This window comes from Gadus chalcogrammus, chromosome 8, assembly GCF_026213295.1.
Source record: "Gadus chalcogrammus isolate NIFS_2021 chromosome 8, NIFS_Gcha_1.0, whole genome shotgun sequence".
NCBI classification, from domain to species: Eukaryota; Metazoa; Chordata; class Actinopteri; order Gadiformes; family Gadidae; genus Gadus; species Gadus chalcogrammus.
This window is the reverse complement of record NC_079419.1, coordinates 15,233,467-15,253,287: the sequence shown is the minus strand read 5'-3', so window position 1 is coordinate 15,253,287 and position 19,821 is coordinate 15,233,467. Positions and strand designations below refer to the sequence as shown.

The 19,821-nt window shown below is 46.1% G+C and overlaps 1 protein-coding gene across 1 annotated transcript in view; it reads right to left on the bottom strand.

Moving 5' to 3' along the window:
* The window catches only part of greb1l (GREB1 like retinoic acid receptor coactivator), a 77,688-nt gene that overhangs the window by 25,922 nt on the left and 31,945 nt on the right, over positions 1–19,821 (bottom strand). Inside the window, exon 3 of the mRNA XM_056596855.1 lies at positions 3,381–3,498. The gene's annotated coding sequence lies outside the window, so the exon portion shown is untranslated. The remainder of the gene's footprint in view (positions 1–3,380; positions 3,499–19,821) is intronic.

Sequence of the window (19,821 nt, the reverse complement as noted above, 5' to 3'; positions counted from 1 at the left end):
ATCCGGGGTTAGAGGGAAGAATAAGAGCGGGGAGAGATAAGGAGAAACCAAAATAAAGTGGGGGAGATTTCCTTCTCTAATACCTGATGATATCTAATAATTACCCAAATTGCTTTAACAATATCAATTCCCTACACCAATGACCTTATAAATTAAACATCCACTACATCATCGGCTGGGATCAAAGATTTATTACAATCCTTGTTCCATAGTGGGGAAAGGTCTCGATCTTAGGCTGAATGGAATGGAAGTCAGTCAAAGTTAAGACAAATGCGTATTTGCTTTGGGTTGGGGTTTTGCTCTAAGGAAGGTAAGTAAAAAATAAAGTCCAACCGCTCCATGCTCCCACTCCATGCCAGGAATGTTCCCTCGTGATCCCCCCTCAAAAACAAATCACTATCCATGTTTATCCGACCCGGGCAAGTGATCAAAAGCATTCAACTGAGTTGGATGAAAAAGAGTTAAATGGCAGGAGTAGGTCTTGTCGGCTGCTTCTCCTGACATATGCTCTTGGCCTGAAACAACCCACCCCCCCCCTCCCCTCCTACATTTGTCCTTGAGCTACAGTTGCCTGTTGGACACCTGTGTTGAACACCAAGGAGACCGGCGGCCAAGTTTAGTCCCAGGTTGAAGGCCTCAGCTGCTTGGGAACAGTTAAGAACCCCCCCCCCCCCCAGAGCACGAGAGAGAGAGAGAGAGAGAGAGAGAGAGAGAGAGAGAGAGAGAGAGAGAGAGAGAGAGAGAGAGAGAGAGAGAGAGAGAGAGAGAGAGAGAGCAACAGACCAAATATAAGTGTGTGTTCCAGAATGGGCCAATGAGTCCAAACATGTGCTCTCATCTCTGTTTTGACGGAGGAGATGTTAAAAGACAGCAAATACATCATCCAACATTCCGAATTATAACTATATTAATGGATAACCTAGCCTTTATACCAGACTCCTCATGGTAAATCATAATCTGCGCTAGAACTTAATGTGACACAGCGGAACACTCTATAAAATGGATTGACTCCAACGCCATTTTGACAAAACAAATTAATGTATAGATTAGCAAATGAATGTCAGACTTAATGCAACACAATGCCTTGAGGTAAAGCAATGGATACAAAAAAGCTTTGGATCTGCCTTTTAGAAAAAAAGATTGTTTCCAGAATAAACAATTTCCCAAAAGGTGAGAGTCTCTTGTGGTACACCCTTCGTGTTCATACATCTACAACCAATCGATCTAATCAGTCATAGAACAATGTTCGGAGAAAGTTCAGAAGCCCACAAAAGATGGAGAATGTGTCTATGTTTTAAATTGCAAAGAACTCAGTTAATCTGTGTGACTCTACCTGTTTTTGTTATTTAACATCAATTCTATCTTAAAATGATTGCAGTACATCCCATGATGAAAGAATAATAATTAATATACTGAATCGGGACCCTTGTATCACAACGTGTATTGACCGTCAAATCCTTGCCAACACCCAACCCAACCCAACTTTGATACAATCCTCATAGTAGGGCCTAAAGTCGGCATCCGTTCATTCATATATCGATGCCTCTTCTCAGCTCGCAGTGTCCCATGCGGCCCACTCCCGGACAGGTTCCACGGCCGGTGAGTACATAGGAGCCTGTGTGTGTCTCTGTGGGGGCCACAGGAATCTGACTGACCCAGACAAAGGAGCAGATTAACAAGGCCTGTAGCGCAGAGATAACGGCCCCAGAGCTACAGTACAGGTGGAGACAGGGAGCAACAGAGAGAGAGCAGGGTAGAGAGAGAGAGAGAGAGAGAGAGAGAGAGAGAGAGAGAGAGAGAGAGAGAGAGAGAGAGAGAGAGAGAGAGAGAGAGAAGGATAGAGAGAGTGAGTGGGATAGAGAGAGAGAGAGAGAGAGAGTGAGTGGGAGAGATAGAGAGAGAGAGAGAGAGAGAGAGAGAGAGAGAGAGAGAGAGAGAGAGAGAGAGAGAGAGAGAGAGAGAGAGAGAGAGGGAGAGAGAGAGAGAGAGCGAAGGATAGAGAGAGTGAGTGGGATAGAGAGAGAGAGAGAGAGAGAGAGAGAGAGAGAGAGAGAGAGAGAGAGAGAGAGAGAGAGAGAGAGAGAGAGAGAGAGAAAGAGAGAGAGAAAGAGAGAGAGAGAGAGAGAGAGAGAGTGGGATAGAGAGAGAGACAGAAGGATAGAGAGACAGAGGGACAGAGAGAGACCGGGGGAGAGAGAGTAAGACAGAGGGACAGGGAGAGAGCGGGGAGAGAGAGAGGCAGAGGGATAGAGAGACTGAGCGGGGTAGAGAGAGAGAGAGAGACAGAGGGATAGAGAGAGAGAGGGACAGAGAGAGACCGGGGGAGAGAGAGAGGCAGAGGGACGGAGACAGAGTGAGGGAAGAAAACAGGGGAGACAGAGGGAGAGAGAGAGCAATGAGAGAAATTGATAGATAAAAACAGGGAAATACAGAGAGAGGAGTTGAAAGACATTGACAGAGAGACACAGAGAGAGAGCGCTTTTAGAAATAATGAACGAGAGAGCAACAGAGGAGGAAAGAGAGAGATTGTGAACCCTCGGGAGAGAGCAACTGCGAGAGCCAATGAGAGTTGGGAGAGAGAGAGAGCTTAAGAGAATAAAGGAAATAGAAAATAAAGTCAATCACAACCGCGTCGTGTGGCGTGGTCAGAGCGCGGCTCCGGAGTCCTGCGAGGGGTCCCCAGGGGCCTCTCTAGGACTGAATTGTCAATTACCTCGCTCAAGCAGAGTGGAGGCCGCTGTGTGCGACCTCACCTGCCCTCCTCAAAACAAAACCCGGCCAGAGGTCACCTGGATGTTTCTCCCAGGGGTGGTTGCTAAGGTCAGTCGTCGTGCGTGGTGACGGGGGGGGACGGGGGGGGGGGGGGGGGGGGGGGGTCGGGGTGGGGGGGGGGAATGTTATTTCGGGTGATTCGTTCACTGATTGGGGCTTTGACGGATGCACGAGCATAATGAGTTTGAGCGCAGTTCCGGGCGCACGTTTTACAAAACAACAGGTTAAACGTTACAAAGGAACGGGGCGCCATGGGGAAGAGTTGAACAGTCAGCCAGTCAGTCAGACAGTCAGACAGTCAGCCAGCCGAGTGTATTCCCCGGCTCCTGGGTGGCAGCAACAGAATGCATGACTATGACCCCGGGTCACAGCGAGTCGTAGGCCTGCCTGATCGTCTGTGCAACGGATTCCCCCCGGGGCCACAGGGGGACAGACCGGCGGGGAACAGCTCCGGCACACAGACAACTCGGACAAGTTATACACCCGGTGTCCCTCTGGATTAATACCACTAACGCACACGCCATATAAACTGGAGGCCGGTGCTTGACGTGAGGCAGTAGGTTGAGGGAATACACAATGCACCCAGGAGGCCGTGAGCTGGGGCTTACCTTGTCTGATTGTTGCCAAGCGTGAAGGGTCTTGTTTAGTCCTGCTACATGCTGGGTCGCTACCACTCGACGGAAACCTTTGGCCTAAGACATCTCCACTCGTGTCACCGCTCTAGACCTGGGGGAAGAGAGATCTCAGATAAGCTTGGCTGCCATGATGATGTAGCCTTTGAATACAAAAGAAAGCAGTAGACATGTATGTCCAAAAGGGACATGTGATAATGGACAGATAAGAGATAGGGCTTCGATTTGATGTCGTTTTGGGAGCGCTATTTTTGGACATGCGGTCACATAATACTTGTATGTTGTTATCAAAGTATTAAAAAAATGCATTTACACTTGGATATTGAATCTCCAAGTACTATAGTATATTCAGCTAATTGCATTTGTGTGGGGGAACAACAAGATGGCTACCCCAGCTGTAGCAGATTGCATCAAACCACGACATATGTAGCGTCTATAAAAGAGCCCTAACAGGTTATCTGACACCACCGCCCTGGGGTTATTTTCATAAAACACACTTGGGTGTTTCAGTTGAGGGTTGAACCCACTCTACACACACACACACACACACACACACACACACACACACACACACACACACACACACACACACACACACACACACACACACACACACACACACACACACACACACACACACACACACACACACACACACACACACAAATACACAAATACACAAATACATACAAACACAGAGTCCTGTTATTTTGATTTGGATTCGGTAGCTAGTAGCTACCTTGCCCCTTTTGTCGATTGCATTGTTATACACTCAGGAAGCAAAGTTCTTTCCGAAACATTGACTATCCCAATCTGGCTTGTAATCATTCCTGACGGGGTTATGCTACACTGTGTAGAAGTACAGACCGGGGTCGAAGTCCTGAACTGTACATAAGCTGGTTCAACTTGCATTTAATGACCGTTATTGTGACTGCAACTTGTAAATGATTAGCCAGGTTGGGCTGAGAGTTCATTCAAGCAATCTATGCAATCCCACTCCTGGCTTTTATATTTTCGATTCGAAAATGAATTAACAAACACATGTTAGTTCAATACAAATACTAAATATATACATATTTGTGCATACAATCGAATTTAATATGCACATTTAACAGTGTGTGTACTGTGCACAGTTGGAATACAGTTGGAATACAGTTGAAATGTCTGCTGGGGTCATCTCAGCCTCAAGTCCTGAAGTATTTACCCTGCTCGTCCTGACAGCAGCTATTTTAGGTATTTTGATGCTTATCAAAGAGGCCGTGGAGGGCGGACAGCCCAGAAAAGAGACACAGATGGCCCAGAGACAGGGGGGATTCAGAAGGACGTAAATCTAGACACGGGGACAGGTATGGCCCTGAGTGCTTAAAACGGTCTTTTGGTTCTCGTAATGGCTTTAAAGGGGCCGCTTAGGCTGATACTGGGGCTCGGGAATTGCAAAGGAGGGGCCCCAAGGAGAGTCCCCATATGCTGGGCCAACGTATACCCACGTGCACCCACGCACGTGGGTGTGTGTTCACATTCACATGTACATTGCAGAAAGATCCTACACAAACACACACACAATGGTGGTGGGAATCGTTCACGTTTTGATTCAAAATCGATTCTATATTCAAAAAAAATTCCCGTTTTACTCAAGTCTGCACTGCGCTGAGAAAGTCAAATGATGGCATGGAGGCAGAGTAAAGTGGGTATAAGATGACATATAATGATGTAAATACACAAAGGCACTAGGAAAAGGTAAAAAAAAAAGAATTAGAATAAGAATTGTGTTTATTGTGTCTAGTTTCACTATTGCATTATAAAAAAAACTCTATCTGATCATCGCAAAATATTAAAAGAAATAATTATTTAATTTATTTTCATTTTTATGACCGTATAATACTGCTCCTCTTTTCTGGAGGAGCATCACGTATACATATTACATATACATATACATATATTTATCTAAATTAATTTAGAAGGATTCATGTAAAATAAGTTTTTTTCACAAATTTCCTTAATCAATGTATGCCTTTAAATGTTTGCATGTAACTGTAAAAAAATAATTAAAAAAATATGCCCTTTTCTTTTATCTGGCAAACCAATTACCAAGTTCTATGCAAAAGTAGAGTAAGATATTTAACATTAGCCTAGTAAGTGGACCCTTGCATTAACCTTGCCTTCTTTTCTCTCTTTCTCTCTGTCTTTCTCCCTTTCACATTCCATAGGGCTCCTTTTGTTTCCCCTTGATCTGCATAATTACATTACAGTGCTGACAATAGAGGGTGTGAGGCCAGGTCCTTGGTCTTAACCCGCTCAGGGTCTTTTCTGGCTAAATGGCTGGAGCCGCTTACTATGGTTTAAAACATGTTTTGATCATGTTAAGCAATCTCTTCATTTACACACCAAAGCAAAAACAGCACTAATCAGGCTAAAACTAAATACGTGCGTTTCCTGGTTGTTGACATGAGTCAGTAAAAATTAGGTTTCCATTTCAGCCACTAAGTATTTTCCTAATACAAAATAATTTATATTAACACAAAGTAATTTGAAGCTTTGCAACAAATGCCTGATACTTCAATATTTTAACATTGACAATGAAAACGATGAAAACGTGCATGAAGCTCAAATAAAAACTGAACGTAATTCAGCCGGCCTTCCACACCATCAAAGGCCTATCCACACCAACATTAGAAATGCGGAAAGAGCTAAGAACTATTTTTATCATTAGAAATGCAGTGTTGCCACACAGAGACACAGCAGTTGTGGGGGGTGTGGTTCAAATACAGCCCAAAACACTAACATTTCTTAACACCCTCTAAATTAGGTGTTAAAAGCCCATCTCTTTAATGATATGCTGAGCCAAATGCTCCATGGGACACCTGTACCTTCCATGACGCCACAGCAAGCAGATCCCGGCTCTCCAAATCCAAAGCCAACTGCAAACACCTTTAAGATCCACAATTATAAGTCGGTTTCTAATGTAAAAAGTATTCCACAGAGGGCAATAGATCCAGCTGAAGCGTGACCAAAACGTGGGCGAAAAATATTCAGCAGAGTCCCGGGAAATTTAAGAAATGTTGTTCTGCTTCTGGTGCCCCCGCAAACATCCTTAGTCATGACACTCTGAAGAAGGACTTGGAATCCCTCTTGTTCCTCCAACACAGTAGAATCTCTCCCTCCCCCTGCCTCTCATTCTCTCTCTATCTCACATACAAACAAACACACACACACACATTCAAATCCCTCCCCCTAGAAATCTTCTATCCTATGCCATTTGCTGAGTAGCAGGAGGAGGAGGGGGCAGGAGGAGGAGGAGGGGGGGGGGGGGATATACTGTGGAAGGGGAGTTGGGCGGGCTGTATGGAGGGGGGGTCATTCATCTTGGCCCTGCTGCCCCCCCCCCCCGTGGTGACAGATGCTCTTGGAGGGCCACTGAGCCACAGGAGGGGGGGGGGGGGTGGACACAAAAGAGAGGCCTGTATCTGCTTGCTGGCAGGCCGGCGCGCGCCACGCCACGCGTGACCCCCCAGCCCAATGTCAGCCGCGGGAGCCCCCCCACCCGTGCCGACCTCATCAAGCACCCTTCAGGGGTTTGATTAATTTCCTCTGTATTTTTCTATTTTTATGAATGAACATGTGAACCTGAAGGGCAGAATCCTCCGAGCCTAACCCCTTAATACCCTCTTTCATTAGCCTCTCGCTCTGCGGATCGCCACACCCACTGGTTCTTTTTTATTAGGGGGGGGGGGGGGGTCAATTAACAGACAGGACAAGCAATGTGTGGCAAAATGGGCAACAAGAATGTCAGGTCAGCCCGAGCATTTTGTCTCCCCGTCGCCTCGCCTGGATTTGACCCCTCACCGGGCTGTTACTCGGGCTATAAATACCAGGGGCTCATCTGGTCAAAATAAATAAACGCACTTGCGCCACCAATCAACAAGCGTGGAGGGCAGATGTTGAGGATTATGGGTCATTCTAGCCCTGGTGACATGCCTTCACATCAGCGTGCTGAGTGGAGAAAGAGCACATTCTCACCCGACTATTGGCTTATCCGTGACTCAGCATGTGTGAAAGAATAGCAGCGCAGAAGGGAGGAAGGAAGGAATGTTTATTTTACTTGGAAAACCCTAGCGCGCAGAGCCAGGAAGTCTAGTCATAGTTTCCAATTAGAAATGTTTACATTGACCAACCTCTCATGACATGTATTGATCTGGGGGCATTTCTAGTGATCAGTAGGATAGCAATCCGATACAAATTCACAGCAGAGGTGAGCTTTCTCATGCTCTGGTTCCACCGAGTCACAGTCACTCCATGTCACAACCGTGAACAAACACCTGACTATCTCACCCGACTTTGAACAGTAAACATAGGCCGCCAGCAGACTGTCCAGTCAAACTGCATCGACATTCTCTGGAAAAACTGTTGTGTCTACCAATTGTACTATAGCCTGCGGCAGTAATCTACTGCAGCTCTGTCCTGCTGCAAGATAAATAAGAGGTTAGGTCTACTATGGACAAGTGATTGATTATTCACCCAGCATGATGTAACAAAGCTACCGTTTCAGCTTCCTTTGGTAGTTATTAATTACAACTTGTACTAATGATTAATTAATGCATTTGTTAGGGCTACGTCAGTAGTAAACCACACTCTGTTGATCGTTTACCGACCCTTATAAAGACGGAACCATAGGAAGGAAAAGGTTTGCACTCCAACCTCTGTAGATAATAGAGCTCATAATAGAGTTGAACCATTTCTCATTACATACAATGAAGTTAATAGAGGATCAATCCTAACAAACAGCAGCTCTTCTGCACAAAGGAAACAAGTGTTTCCTTATTCGACTGACATTCCAGGCCAAGAAGCGTGACTAAGTGCCGCAAAAAAAACATTGATCGTTTTTTTTGGGTGTTGTATTCCTTTGAGTAAATTCAGCACAAAACTGTCAAGTAATAGCAGGTTTCAGTAAACCCACTTTGTAGTAGAGTACACTGTGATAGAATGTCTAGTTCTTCAGCAGTCACTTTGCATCTTAGATAAGTTACGTTACGGTATTGAATAAATGAATGGGATGATACAATTATTGTCTCAGTTTAAATGTAATAACTGTAGTGGTCATCAATCATACTTGTTCTTTTCGACCATTCAAATTAGAAGCGCTGCTGGATCCTTTAGAAAATAATTTCCTAATTAGAAAGCTTTCAGTAGATAAAAGGGAAGTAGAAAATATAAATCTCCCTTTACTGGCTCGGGTTTCTCGGTTTACCGGACCATTTGACAGCCGTTCCAGTTCATTACCACAGGCACAGTCAACAGTTGTTTTAATCAAGCTGTATAGGGCTGTTCTCACCTTCACTCCAATGGTTATAGTGGGGGCAGCGCTAGTGTGAGGGACAGCTGTAAACCAGCACACAGGCCAATCACGGCCGCAATTAGCCCTAGCAGGACTCATCTCTCCTAATCTGCCACCTTTGTCTAAACATTGGGCTTGAGGTTGACTGTGAAATTTGTCCAGTTAATATTGCCTCAGACCACACATGACCTACAGCCTTTCCTCAGCAAGTGGAAAATCTACCGGCCAAGGAAAAGTCTTGGCCGGTAGATTTTGTCATTATGCAGCCCGGATTTTTTTCATCTGCCATATGGCGAAACTCTATCCTCCCTTGGAAGGCGGAAGGTGTTAATTTTGGACCCGGATCAGGGGGATGGGGTTTGAAAATGTCCAGAGACAGTTAAGACACAACTACAACAAGAGTTCTCGAGGTATAAAACAAGTGAAACCTCAACGTGATCGCCGTCCGTCAGCACGGATTGACCGGCCGCCAGAAGTTCAAACGGGGGAAAAGAGCCGTCAACATGATTTATGCCCAGCGTCTCCCCGAGCCCCTGACTTTGACACAGCTACCTCTCGCTGAATGGCCCATTTAGGACGGACATAATGAGTGAACCCCTGCAAACCTCTTTGGTCTCAAAAGGGAACCCAAACAAAGGAGCCCCGGTCTCAATGCTTTGCCCCGTACCCCCCTGTCCCCCACTCAAGCTCATCCCTCATCAGCCCGCTGAGGTCCCGCTAAAGGCTCCTCACAAAAGGGGAAGTATCCTGCCGCCAGCACCTGATGAAAGACGAGTCATGTGACACGCCAGGGCCTAGTGCTTAGTGTGTGGGTTTCTGTGTGTGTCTATGTGTGTGTGTGTGTGTGCGCTTTGGAAAGAGAGCTTCTCGGCCCGAGAAAGGGAGCTATCATGATCATCCTCATGGGTGACCTCTCGGAGCTCTGCCTCATCTTTGTTTAGGCTGACTCAGCACTCAACACATGTGGTGGCTCTACCTTGACTCTCAAAGGTCCCGTGGGTTTGAAACACACACAAACACACACATGCACGCATGCACAGAAACACACACACATGCACGCACGTACACACACATGTACACACACAAACATGCACGCACGTGCACATACACACACACACATGCACGCACGCACACATACACATACACACACACACACACACACGCACAGAGACACACACACAAAAACAAACACACACACACACACAGGGGAAGAGGAGGGACATTGGCCTATGAGTTAGCGTGGGACTCTTTCTTGTTTTTAACCGAGAGAATAAAAAAGCGTGGGAGAGAAATCTAGCCATTTCGAAGCGGTTTCCGCATCATCCCAAGATGGGTGGCATATGGTCGGTGGGGGTCCTGACGTTGAAGGGGCTAGTGGTATAAGGCGGCCCGGGGAGAGAAGGGAACATTCAGTGATCCAGGGGTATCACACAGGGTGCTCCGCACGACAACCCGGAGCTAACATGTCAAAGACACAAAAGGGAAAGAGACTCAAAGACTCGAAAGCACGCCGGGGTTCCCACCGCGGAAGGCCACATGGAAGGCCACAACACACGTTGGCCACGCTGCCAGTGTCAGGACTCGCACTCGTCCGCTACTGTCCGGGTGGCAGCCCGGCACTCTCATTTCCTTATACAAGCCCTGCAGCGCTCTCTGCCTCTCTCCCCACAGGCCTGTGTTGGCTACCTGCTGGGCACTGAAGTGCAAATCAGTGCTAGTGAGGAGGATAGCAGATGAGCCCGGGTCATTCAAGCCTTCGCAATGGGCCAAACAAAAGGCTAACATTCCTGCTGAAAGCCATTGCCGAAGTCGGCAGCAACACACAGAGAAAGAGTCCAGAGCAGGGCTTAGCCCAGATAATGGCCTGTGGGCGCGTGCGCACGTGTGTGTGATTGTGTGTGTGTGAGTGTGTGCGCATGTATAATGTTTTTGTATGTTTTCTGTACACACACTCAGAAATGCGCATGCACACTTGTGTGAGTGCACAAGTGTGCATGCGCCTGCATGGGTGTGTGTGTGTGTGTGTGTGTGTGTGTGTGTGTGTGTGTGTGTGTGTGTTGTGTGTGTGTGTGTGTGTGTGTGTGTGTGTGTGTGTGTGCCTCTGCGTGTTGTGTGTGTCTGTGTGTCTACGTGCTGTAAGGGGATTATCTCAGGAACTATAAAGGGGGGTGAAGCAGGGTTTAAGGCATGGTGTGTGTGTGTGTGTGTGTGTGTGTGTGTGTGTGTGTGTGTGTGTGTGTGTGTGTGTGTGTGTGTGTGTGTGTGTGTGTGTGTGTGTGTGTGTGTGTGTGTGTGTGTGTGTGTGTGTGTGTGTGCGTAAGTGTGTGTGTGTGTGTGCGCGTGCTCGCAGTGAGAACGGGGGTTGGGTGCTTGCAGGCCTGGGGAGGCCGACAAAAGGAGCATTTGGGCAGATGAAGAAGTCATCATCATTAAGCCTCTGGGACTTTACTGTCCAGTTATAAAACTCATTTCAAAATGAGGGGGCTCCGGGGTGCACGTGAAAGGGCAGCGGGGCGGCGGGGCCGGGGATAGGCTCCAGCGGGGGCCTGCAGGGCAGAGGATTGCCCCGGCCGTGGTACTGTAGAGCTAATTCATTAGGGGGACGAGCTGCCTTTATGTGAGCTGATTGGAGTGGTGACCTTGCCACACACTCTGGCCCGGAGGATGAGTTTAAGGGCACGGCGTTTAACCTTAAACTAAATCTCAACAACAAACACACAAGACAAAAGCCCGCCGGATTATACTGATTATAGTATCAGCATGATGCGAGTTAACAAATACCGGTTCCAGTTAGCTTTGTTAGCTGACTCGGCATGTATGTATTTTCAATTCTGTAGCTTTGTATTCGTTTATATACAAGTTTCAAGTCAAATGTGTAGCCCCTGCAAAGGATTTGAATTCCCCATAAACCTCAAGCAATCACTTATTCTATCTTAATAAAAATAAAAAAAAACAGCAAATAAACATTGGTCAGGAGGACATTGGTGCAGAAGAAGACGAGGGCGAAATCCAACCAGGGCCGTCGGTGCCTCCAGAATAAGTCAATGAAAGTGAGGCATGAGTGACAGTTTACAATGCTCTCCATGGCCGTGTAATAAAACGGAAGGCCTGCATGTGAACCCTATCTGCATTTTACAACATTGCCCGGGTTGAACGCCAGTTCACCGTCATCCGGACAACAGACTAGCACATAGGACCCTAATGCATTTATGGACTTATTCAGGGCGGCCATATTGAATGAGACAACAGCGCGTTCTATTTCATACTGTAAATCTGTCATGCACAGTGGTCAAACTGTGGTCAATGGTAAAGGTCTACAGAGGGGACGGAGGAAAACACACTCAGGGAAAACATTCCTCGGGCTCATAAGATAGCGCCTACGTCTGGTGACGTGGTTCGGTTTTTTTGTTGTCTGTATAAAACTGTATAAAACGTGCATAGAACTAAACAAAGGTTTTCCAGGAAAATATCATATGCATGAGTAAAAAACAACAGCAGATTCCAACACATTGTACATTTAACACGGAAAGAGAAACTCAACTGAATTGATTAACGTTTACTACCGATCACATCATCAGTCAACGGGAGGACCACTTCCCAGAATTAATTCAGATTAAAACGTCCACTGCTATATCATTTAACATCTGGTCAGCCCCCTAATGTCTCTCATCCCTGACCCCATCTTTGATGATGGTTGACCAGGCCTTGTCCTGGCCATAAATTGTTGTTTGGACAGCCCTTTTTGTTATAGGGGTGTAAAAGGGGAGTCATAGATCACGTAGAGAGGGCAACACTATCAAAACATTGGCTCTTATCAGATGACACGGCGAGTAGTCGGGGGGTCGGGTTCTGCTTCCGGGAGACCCCACCCTGCACTGCCCCCCCCCCACCCCCCCGCGCGCGCCGCGTCTAGGACCGCTTTGGGTCACATGATACGGCCTGGGGCTGTTTTTGTTTTTTAATGAACAAAGCCAGGCAGTGTAACATTGGCTTGAGTCTAAGGAATCAACGCTACGGACGTAAATTCACAAAATCTCATGTGATTTATCTCCACATTAGAAAGACTTTTAGAAAAAATTTGAATACACGCATACATGTTTTTCTGTTTGTGGTTGTTTGTTTTAAGAATTAGGACAAATTCAAACTGCCACCACCAAGTTCCTATTGCTCTTTATCCCCCATTGGTACAAATCTAGCATTCCCGATACAAATGTCAGGACATTAGACCCTGCTTTCATTCTTTGTCCCAGAAACAGACACAGCCAAGCCACGCGGGAGCCGATGCCGGGAGCAGCACATAGGGAGGACACAAGAAAGAAGAGACAGAGAAAGACCCAGGAGAGAGACAGAGAGAGCCTCTCACAATGGGAAACCTCTCCTTTCTTTCCCTTCCTTAAAGAAAGCTGCCTGAGCCACCTTGAATCCATTTGAGTGACACCATGACAAAGAGGGTTCCTCAATGTCCAGAGGAAGGATCCCACTAACTTACCCCCCCACCCATCCCCATTCAACTCCTTCCTCCTAAACTTCCTCACTGGGCGATCAGTTGTATCCATCATGTCCCTCTTCCTGGCCCAAGGCGGCTGAATCAGCGGCAACCCTGTCACCACTACCACCACCGTGTCTCCTCCACTTCCATCTCCCCGCCACTACATACACCACCATCAACCTGTCACCACCTTCTCCTTCTCCTCCATCTCCACCAGCATCCTCTCCCCCTCCTCCATCTCTACCACTACGTCCTCCACCGTCTCTCACACCTCCAACCACCTCCACCCCCATGACCACCATCCCATTGACCCAGACCATCGCCTCCCCCATCGCTGCCTGCCACCAGTCCCTAAACCACCTCCACCGCCCCCCCACCATCCCCGTGACCCTGCCACATATTCCAAAGTCATCCCTGAAACCACATAAGCAACCTACACCTTCATCTTCAACAGGATACCTTCTACCACCAAAATCTCCTCCACCGCCACCACCTCCAGCCCCCACCATCTCCATCACTGCCACCGTCACCGCCGTGACCCCTGTCCCATCCTCCTCCCTGTCAGTCATGTCCTTGTTCCCTCCAATTAACTCATTCCTGTCCTCCATTAACCCCCCCCCCCCCCCCCCCCCCCCCCCCCCCCCCGACTCCTTTAATAAGAGCGAGGTTGCCCCCGGCGACAGAGCCCACACCTTTCCGTCCACCTCACCCCTGGCCAGAGGTCCAAAGCAGTAGGGCTCCCTCCCTGTATGTCTCCTCTCTCTCTGTGTCTCTGCCTCTCTATCTCTTGTTTTGTCTTAGCTGAGACAATGGGTGCCACAGAGCCGTCCTTTGTCACCGACCTGACCCCCGCACACAAACCTGGCCGGTGAGAAAAGTGACAGTAAGCCTATTCAGCGGCCGGGACCACTTCATCCTGCTGCGCCGCTCCTCCACTGGGAGCTGCCGTGTGTTCCCGGCTGACAGATGTGCGAGTGGATCAGGCTTGTTCTTTAGGGGGGGGGGGGGGGGCTCAGAAGGTATGCACTCAGTAACTCAATAACTTTATCTATGCGAGGTGCAAACTGGGACATCGATATATATATATATATATATATAATATATATATATATATATATATATATATATACACAGTATATATATAAGGCATCTGATGAAATCAAGAAACTGGGTATTTCTGTGGTTCCGTTTGCAATTGATTCATGATTAGTGGATGTTAAATTGGAGCACACTCGGACAAACACACGCACACCGGCGTATGAAGAGAAACCCAGCTGGTGTGGGACAACATTCTGTATTGACTGCTTCACGTGAGACACTCTGAATGAACGCATGAGTTAAATGATGTGATACTTTGACCTCTCTCTGATAGAGAGAGAGAGAGAGAGAGAGAGAGAGGAGAGAGAGAGAGAGAGAGAGAGAGAGAGAGAGAGAAGAGAGAGGGAGAGAGAGAGAGAGAGAGAGAGAGAGAGGGAGAGAGAGAGAGAGAGAGAGAGAAAGAGAGAGAGGGGTGAGAGAGAAAGAGATGTGAGATGAGAAGGAGAGAGAAAGAGTGAGAGAGAAGGAGAGAGAGGTGTTGTGTATAGAGTAAAAGAGAGGGATCTTGGTAGAGTGAGTGAGGGAAAGCGACAGAGGGAGTTGGGGAGAGAGAGCAGTAGAGAAATAGACAGAGCGAGAGATCGACAACGAATGACCTCGGAGACAGTCAGGGAACGCTGAGTCCCCGCTGCAGCAGAGAGACGGTCACCGTGGCCTTGGACAGCTCGGGCCAGCCTGGGCATATGGAAACAAGAGACAGAGCATCCACCCCCCCCCACCCACACACACACACACAAACACACACAGCCTGGCTACATCAACAAGCTAAAACCTTGTGTTTTCACAAGGGAGAGAGAGAGAGAAAGTAGACGGGAGTGAGAGAAGAGGAAGATAAGGAGACAAAAGTATATGTTTAGAGTGGTGTGTTTGTGTGTGAATGATATGTCTATAAAAGTTAATTGCAGACAATGGGCAGCAACATGAAATTGTTTGATTTCGGGCCCCAAGCTTCTAGAGGGTTTAGAGGGTTCAACAGAACATGAGGCTATAGGACTTGAGCAATAGTCAAGTAATATGAAACCAAAGGATCTACGAAAATGTGATTAAGCTATTGTTCTACATTGAAGTCCATATGGTCGGGGCACATCAACATATGATGGGTGAATCGAATACTCAAATTAAGCATGTTCTAGGGCCACTATTATAGCGAAGACATCTTTTCAAGATGTACAGTACAATTATTTAATTTCATTATGGTAAAAATAATCTAACCTCCAAAGTGAACTGCCACTAAATAGCGTATTCCCAGGCAGTAACATGAAGAAGAGAACCCCCCGCAAAACAATTATAAATAACATCTACTATCCTGTCTGAGTATGTCCGGACTCCGGACTACACAGCGTTAGAACATAGCCAACACTCTGTAATCTTTAGACGCAGGATGACTAAGCTGCCAGTGTCATTTGGCCAACTGACATGATGCTTCGTCTTTGCCTGGTTGGCATCGTGGTGCACTAGACACACTGCAGCACGGCCTGTGAGAACACCCTGTGCCACAACAAGGAGAGGGAGAGAGGGAGAGGGGAAGAGGGACAGAGACAAAGAGGTAGGGAGAGGTAGGGAGAGGGAGAGAGAGAGAGAGAGAGAGAGAGAGAGAGAGAGAGAGAGAGAGAGAGAGAGAGAGAGAGAGAGAGAGAGAGAGAGAGAGAGAGAGAGAGAGAGAGAAAGATGGCTTAACATACTTCAGATGTCAATTGTCAGAGCCCTAGATATGGTCTCTCGAAATCACAATACCGAATACAATATGCTATTCTTTTATTTGGCTGGTATGTTGCATTATGCCATGCATTTAACACTATCTTTGTATTTCATGGTAGTCATTCAACAAGACTCACTGTGTCAGATAAGGCAATCATACTGCCATTAGTATATGTAGTGTTGTCCTGGCAACACTATAATGATTGACAACAATCATCGTCAGTTGCTTTTCACCACCTTGTGCCGAGTTCTAAGTCGTCAGGGGAAGAGGGTCAACAAATTAAAAGAAGGAACGATTGCGGACCCGTTCCTGGGTGTCAGGAAGAGGAAAGTATGGGCTGTCTATGCTTCAAAGAGGACATGAGGTACAAGTGTGTTAACACGCAGTTAACACTGGTCCATGAACCATCCCTCAGTTCCACCTGACAGTGTGCCTCCTTCTCTTTGCCACGTTGACATATGTGCCGCCAGAGCACATAGAGTCATACTATTGGTCACAAGGAACTTGTCGTAAGAGTTGGGAGGAAAATGCACACATTTATGATATGCTCGAGTTTTCATCTGGGTATCATGGGGCGATTTCCTCTCTTTGAGGGAAGAGGTGAACCCCAGCCAGTTGAGCTGCCCCTAACCACTCAGCCCGGGAGGTAGTTAGCAACCAGGGATCAGTGGAGACTACTGGAAGTTCCTGTGTCCCTGGCTTTGGGAGGTCACACACTATAGTCTCGCTATTATGGAAGTCAAGAGCAGTTTTTTTGTTTGTTTGTGTTGTTAACATAATCAATATTGTATATAATTGTATATATTTGTATATTTGGATTAACACAGATCATACTGTTAATACTGTATATATCTTTGCATATTCATATCTACCCTTCATTGTTATTTATATATTCCCTGTACACAGTTAAATGCTCTGCACTTTACTGCTTTTTTGCATTTCTGGTTAGATGTTAAACTGCAATTCATTGTGACTCCCTGCAAGGAAAATAAAGTTGAAGATAAATATCAAAAGAATCTAAATACATGATGAGTCGGCTCAGAAACGCAGTGTCCAGTGGGTCTACTGGTGTGTACTGCCCCGGTCTGCAGCAGCTCTGGAATGTGGAGACCCAGAGGAACCTGGCCCCGGAGCGGTTGATGGACGTCACCTTTTCCCACCACTGAAGATGAGCGAAGGTCCTTCCATGTACCTCTGCCTCTCAATGCTACATTTCACAGGATGAGCCGAGAGTGGGCCTCAAACAGCCTGCCTATGTCAATCCCTCTGCATTAATGTCTGAAATCTGCACGAGGACAGGAACTAGAACCGCCTACATCCTTACCACATGACGGCACCGACGTCTGCGAGAGGTGTATGTAGTTTTATCACATTTTAGGGGCCATTGCTCCAAACCAATGTACAGCCTTGGAGCGCGTCACCAAGTTATGCCCAGGCTGTTGGCAAGCCCTAATGGAGGGTTGAACTCTGAGGAACTACTGTAGATCAACTGCCCTCTCCTTAAGGGGAGGCGTCTGTGGAGGATCTGATCCCAAGGCAGAGGTCTGACATGAAGATGGCCAAATGGTCAACGTGCAAGTGCAACTTGGCAGGTTCTGAACAGGCCTGAGGCTCATTTGGGCTCAATTACAACATGTTTATTACATTCCCATATAATGAGTGCATGACAAGGAAAATGTGCAACATACTTTGCAAACTGCAATATACCGAATTATAATAATACCATTTTGGCTAATAATTTATTTGAGAAACAATTTGAAAGATCTCCGTAAATTTTTTCAAATGTTAAGTCCCTATTAGTTCTTGGCCGTCTTTTAGTGCTTCCATTAAAATAATTAAAGTTTGAATTGATTTTCATTTTATAAATGTCTTGTAATAGCAGGCTTTTGTTTTAAAGTTCTTCCACATGTCTTGCAATGTCGGCCTGGGCACCTAAAATCTATAAGAGATTCGAACTTTGAACGATGTGCAATCAAACCGCTAGCTTGTGCATCCTAGGTGTAAAGTAACCAATTAAAACTGCCATAGGTTACATCTCTGGAAAATGTTCAAATCCGACATGGGGATGGTTACCTTGGTTATACACATGTTGGTTACATTATTCTGGCACAGACCAAGCAACATGCATATTAAACAATATTTTACAGATATTTTTTTCTTATTTGTATAGGATTAAAAATGCATTTAAAAGAACCTCCCTGGTTCCCCCATAATTCGCGCCGCGGATCCTCCCTCACAACAGAAAGAGCAGGATGTTCTACTCCTCCATACTGAATGTCCTCAATCTCTGCCTGCCACTTCCTTTCCTCCCCCGTCATCATGCAGCCGGTTACAGTGAGAGGGAGAAGATCTCTTCCCCTCCTTCACTCCGCTCACGTCGTAAACACCGGGATGTGAGACAGACTCATGGCCCATCCACAAATTCATTGTCAGATATAAGGATGTAGCCCAACTGACGGTTCCCTTTTATTACCCTCGATTAAACAAGCAGCAAATCGTTTTTGAATCATTATTATAAACTATTTTCTTGGTTGTTTTGTTTCAAATGGCTCTGAAAGAGAAAAAGCTACCAATATACAAATATTTGCGGGACTCGGTTGAACAAAAAACCCTTGCAGCCTCAAAACATTATACATACATCGTTTTTTAGAGACAATCCTGCACCTGCTTACGAGAACAATTATTTATGAGGAGGACATTATAACAGGCGTTTCAATTCAACATGGACCCCTCAACATATTATTTTGCCATTTGTGTCATTTGCCTCAAGTAATAACCTATCTCTTTTATCATAAGTAAAATGATACGACATTTCAAGTAATAGAGAGAACATGCAGAAATAAGGAAATGTAATGAAATACGTTGGCCAATTTCCGTGCAGGTGAAACTAAGACATAACAGCTGAGAGGTCTATGGGGAAGCAGGCCCCGCCCCCCTCCAGAGGGGATCAATGCACATAAATGGAAGAGGTCACGGACCTTTGACATCTCCTTTCAGCCGGGGGAGGGGCACGGGCCTTTGTGCGATTGGCTTTAATGATCCAATTGTGCAACAGTGTCATACACCTTAATACAGTACACACACACACACACACAGGGTCTCACCTTACTATGCCTCTTGCCACGATTCCACTCCCCCCACCCCCTCCTTCCTCCACCTCTTTCTCCTCCTCCACCACCCCAAAACCCCCTAACCTTATTCACATTCATTAAAACCAGTTGGGTCTAAATACATGCTAATGGGTTTGGGGCAAATGTTGAATCCTACTCGCAGTGAAAAATCCAGCTGTCAGTTAGTTATATTCTGTATGAACAAAAACATCTTTAGACCCCTGGCTTTCTTTGTAATTTATTAGATCTAACTCTATTTTTTTTATCTTATTAAGAATGGATTGGTTCTATTGAAAAACCAAGTTTTTTGTTTTGAGCTATAGGCTACATGCCAAGAGAAAGTAATGAATTAAAGACAAGTTAATGCAAGTAAAACAGATTTTAAACCAGTATATGACATCTTCTGTAGTAAGTGTTTTCTTATATCTCTATCAGTATTTCTCTCTGATATATTGAATGTTTATTAAAGGTTGGATTGAAAGCTAAAGAGATCTTTAAATTTTGGCCAAGTGCTTCTCCTTATCCATTTCAACAATCTGTTTTAATCTATTTTCTTTCATCTTCCTTCGTTTTTTTTTTTACACATGGTTGACTGTTAGATGACTTTCTGGCATTCTTGACCCAAATTTAAGAAGGAACCCAGGGGTTAAAAGTTTACAGGCCCTGCAGAAGTGATGCTGTGTTAATCC